We start from the raw sequence: 4,772 nt of genomic DNA on the forward strand, positions 1-4,772 counted from the left end.
CTAAGGCAGGTATCGCCATCCTTTTTACAGATGAGGATGCTGAGGCTCAGAGACTCAGAGTTAGTTGCCCAAGGTCACACAGCCAGCAAGTGGCAGAGCCAGGATTGGAGCTCAGACATTCTGACACCAAAGCCTTCCCTCATAATCACTAAGCCTCAGGGGATTCAGTGAGAAAGAAAATAGACACCTCCCCTGGCCTCACAGAGCTTACAGCCTCGTCAGGGCACAGAAATCACAGATTCATTTATTAGGTGTCCACTGTGCATTAGGTGCCAGGGATGAAGAAAGTAGCCAGGGTCCCTGACCGAATCAAGCCTGTGGGGAAGACGGACATTAATCAAATAATCACACAAATAAATATACAACAGTGTAAAAAGACCTGAAGGAAAGGTATGGGTTCTGAGACTGGACTTCAGGGTGCCTACCTGGCCTGGGGGGTCAGGGGAGTCTTCCCTGAAAAAGTGATGCATTGAGCTGAGATCTGGAAGATGAGCAGGCCTTACCTAGGCAAAGAGGCATGCATTCGTTCATTAGCAAATGAAAGCAGTGTGGCGCGTCCATCCATGTTTGCATTTTTTTGCTGTTGCACATACATAAATCCGGAAATAACACATGGAATATTTGCCTTTGCAACTTGCTTTCTTTTTTTATTTTTATTTTTATTGGAGTATAGTTGATTTACAATGTTGTGTTAGTTTCAGGTGTACAGCAAGGTGAATCCGTTATACATATACATATATCCACTCTTTTTTTCTTTTTTATCTTTTTTAGATTTTTTTTCCCATTTAGGCCATTACAGAGTATTGAGTAGAGTTCCCTGTGCTATACAACAGGTCCTTATTAGTTATCTATTTAATATATAGTAGTGTGTATACGTCGATCCCAATCTCCCCTTTATCCCTCCCCCACTTTCCCCCAGGTAACCATTGGATTGTTTTCTATATCTGTAACTCTATTTCTGTTTTGTAAATAAGTTCAGTTGTACCACTTTTTTAGATTCCACATATAAGCGGTATCACACGATATTTGTCCTCTGTCTGACATACTTCACTCAGTGTGACAATCTCTAGGTCCATCCATGTGGCTGCAAATTTGCAGCTTGCTTTCTTACTCCACATTTTTCTTCAGGTCTTTGCATGTCAACACATAGAACCGTTCATTTTAACTAAGGAGGTCGTCATGCCATGGACACCTGCCATATGCACTATGATTTATCTATCCATGGTCCTGCTGATGGCATTTGGGTTGTTTACAAATTTTCATGCCTAAAAACAGTGCTACAGCCAACATTCTCCAAGCGGATACATCTCAAAGTGCACGTATGTTAGAGTTCCTCTGAAGTAGGGGTCTGTGTTCTTTTAAATACTTTTCAACATCATTTTGGTGGGGGTGAGGAGAAAATACATTTCTATTAATAAAAAATGTATCTTTCCACCATCTTTCCGTGCTGCCATAATGGTGTACATGAATGTCCCGGCTGGTGCTCTCAAGAATGTCAACAATGCCAAAAAGAGAGGCAAACACCAGGTTCTTATTAAGCCATCCTCCAAAGTCATCGTCAGGTTTCTGTGATGATGAAGCATGGTTACAATGGTGAATTTGAAATCATCGATGATCACAGCGCTGGGAAAATCATTGTGAACCTCACAGGCAGGCTAAATAAGTGTGGAGCGATCAGCCCCAGATTTGATGTGCGATTCAAAGATCTAGAAAAATGGCAGTAAAACCTGCTCCCAACCCACCAGTTTGGTTTCATTGTACTGACAACCTCAGCTGACATCATGAACCATGAAGAAGCAAGATGAAAACACACAGGAGGGAAAATCCTTGGATTCTTTTTCTAGGGATGTTATACATACATGCAAATAAAATGCCTCAGAGGACTCTGAAAAAAAAATAAATAATTAAAAAATAAAATTTAAAACATATACAAAAACAAATGCATTTACGAGTTCATTTACCCTGGCTGAAGCCACTTTAAGGTTCTGAAACATCTGCCAAAATGTTTCCCAAACTTCTGAAGACTTTGTTCTTTCTTCCCTTTTTTTGTAAAATTTTTCCCATATGGACAGCTTCTTAGAAGACATACTTAAAGGGTTTTAAATGATGTGGGTTTTTTTTAAATCACTCATTTCATAAACAGGACTACTTTTGCAAGCCTGATTTCAAGGTTTCAGCTGAGTGCTCTGTGACCTTCAGGCTGGCGGGTCTCAGGCAGGTGACACCCCTGTAGTTACACCAGGTCACCTGGAGATGTACATTACCTGAGGTAGGTGGCGCCTTGGAGGTGGGGCTCACGTTTCTATTCAAGCTTTTGCACGTTGGACCAGTGTGCATGCTGCCCAGTCTGTGACGAGCTTCATGGGAAAACCTGAGTTAACCAGCACCCTACTTCCTGCTGACCCCCTTCATGTGTTAGGGCCCCTTCACCTGGCTCCAGGTGTATGTGTAAACTCCACATGAGAGGTTTCTAGAGCATCAGGTCTGACACAGACCTTGAGGCCCATGGTGGTGTGTGTGTGTGTGTGTGTGTGTGTGTGTATGTGTGTGTGAATGTGGGATGTGGGGCGAGGGGTGACTACCCAATTCTCATCAACCCCTTTTTGGGAATTGCCTCTGGTTCTCAGAATTATAGCTAGGAGAGGGTGAAAGGGACTCTAAAGCCAGGCCTCACCACCTTCTCTACCAGATTCACTCACCGGGCACTCCCCATGGTCCACTCTGTCAGGACATAAACTGAGCAGAGCAGGGCTGCACAGAAAGTCACATTCCAGGAGACAAGGTATCTGATCCAGCAGCAGTTCCAAAAATCTACCACCAGGTGGCAGCACAGCTCCTGCTCTGGCCCTCGCCTCTCAGTGGCTTGGCGGTCCACTGGGACCCTCAGATCTGCATCCAGACCCTGTCTTGTGGTTCCTCTGCTTGTCTCAGCTGTGTGACTCACTCTGAGTCCCCTGCCCCCATCGGAAACCCCTCCAGCTGGCTAAGATACTATAGTCAGCTGAGGCACAAGGAATCCTGTGCCCCTGAGAATCTGTGTTCCATTGCATCACACTGGAGGCATAGAGTGGGACTACCAGACAGCCTTGAAAAACCCAGGAGGGAATGTGAGGAGGCTCGGGCCAATGTGCAGCAGAGAGAGGGCTTCCAGAACCCAATAAAGTAGCCCTGGTCCCTCTCCCAGCTTCTGTCCCTTCCTTCACCTGTAGCCATGAGACCCTGAACCAAGGGTGAGTGGTCTGTGGCCACAGGCCAAGCCCGGCCTTCTCTGCCCACCATTCCAGGCAGTGCTGAGCTCACTGGCCTCAGACCCTTATACGATATGCCTCAGCAAAGGGGGGCCCCATGCGAGGCCCCAGATCTCTGGACCAGCACAGGTCCATCTGATGGCCCCCAAGATGCTGTCTCTAGCCAGGATACTGACCGTTAGTACCCTGATCCCTGGTCAAGGCAGAGCAGCCTATATGGAAAGGTGAGCAAGGACCATGACCATGAGCAAAGCCATGACCCTGGAGCCCTGCCCAAAGCCTGAGGTCTGAAGCCTGAGGCCCGAAGCCTGCGGTCTGGCAGGTTTCCAGCTCCACACTCACAGCTTCCAGGACAATCTGTTCATTCCACACATGGCAATTGTAATTGCATAACATGTGTGTTTGTGTGACCTTTGAATGTCCCACCACCCTCTTGATCTGTAAGTCCCATAAAAGAAGGGGCCAAGTTGACCCCCGTAATCACTGCACTGAGCACAGGGCCTGGCACATAGTAGGTGCTCAGAAAAAGACTGTGGAATAAGTAAAAGAATAAATGGGTATCTTCCCAGAGAGAATGCGAAACACCTGTCAATTGTTTTACAATTGTTAAGGCATGTCCCGCAGGGATCTCATTTCATTCTCCCCATCAACCCACAGAGTAGATACTATTATTATCCCACATCACAGTGTATTCCTTTCCTATCACTGTAGTAACAAATTACTATGAACTTAGTGGCTAAAACAACACAGTTTTACGGTCTTACGGTTCTGGAGACCAGAAGTCCAACACAAGTCCCATGGGCGAAAATCAAGATGTCTGCAAGGCTGCATTCCTCCTGGAGGCCCTGGGGAGAATCCATTTCCTTGCCTTTTCCAGCTTCTAGAAGCTGCCTGCATTCCTTGGTTCATGGCCCACTCGCTCCTTCTTCAAAGTGGACAATGTCCCATCACTCTGACTGAAGCCAGGAAGGGTTCTCTGCCTTTAAGGACTCCTGTGATTAGATTGGGACCACCCGGATAATCCAGAATAATCTCCCCATCTTAAGGTCTGTAACCAGAATCACGTCTGCCAAGTCCTTTATTCAATGTGAGGTAACATATTCACAGATTCCAGGGATTAGAGCATGAATATTTTTTTTTTTTTTTTTGGTGGGGTTAGGTATTATCCAGCCTAGCACATACAGATTCAAAATCAGAGATGAATAGACCTCCCCCTCCCAGTGTGTGACTAATGAAATGGGTTCAAACCCAAGTCTTTGGGGCTATAGAATCTGAGTTCTTTCTCCCCTTGTTACCAATGCAAATACCCAGGGTCTCTGGTCCACTTTTTAGGAGGCAGCAAGGCAGGACACACCAGCCCAGCCCCCTTAAGAGTAAATACAGACTTTTATTTATATATTTTTTTTAAAAAGTGCTTGTCTAGACAGTGGAAGAATGTGGGAAAACGTTCTCTTTACTTCCCTTTATTGTCATTGTTTTAACATAAATACAGTTGATCCTTGAACAAGGTGGGTCCAACAGAGT

General features: G+C 45.6%; 1 pseudogene; it reads left to right on the plus strand.

The window, feature by feature from the left end:
• Positions 1–1,452: 1,452 nt before the first annotated feature.
• LOC137206451 (small ribosomal subunit protein uS8-like) lies at positions 1,453–1,844 on the plus strand (annotated as a pseudogene).
• Positions 1,845–4,772: the final 2,928 nt, after the last annotated feature.

Source organism: Pseudorca crassidens, chromosome 15 (genome assembly GCF_039906515.1).
Source record: "Pseudorca crassidens isolate mPseCra1 chromosome 15, mPseCra1.hap1, whole genome shotgun sequence".
Lineage (NCBI taxonomy): Eukaryota > Metazoa > Chordata > Mammalia > Artiodactyla > Delphinidae > Pseudorca > Pseudorca crassidens.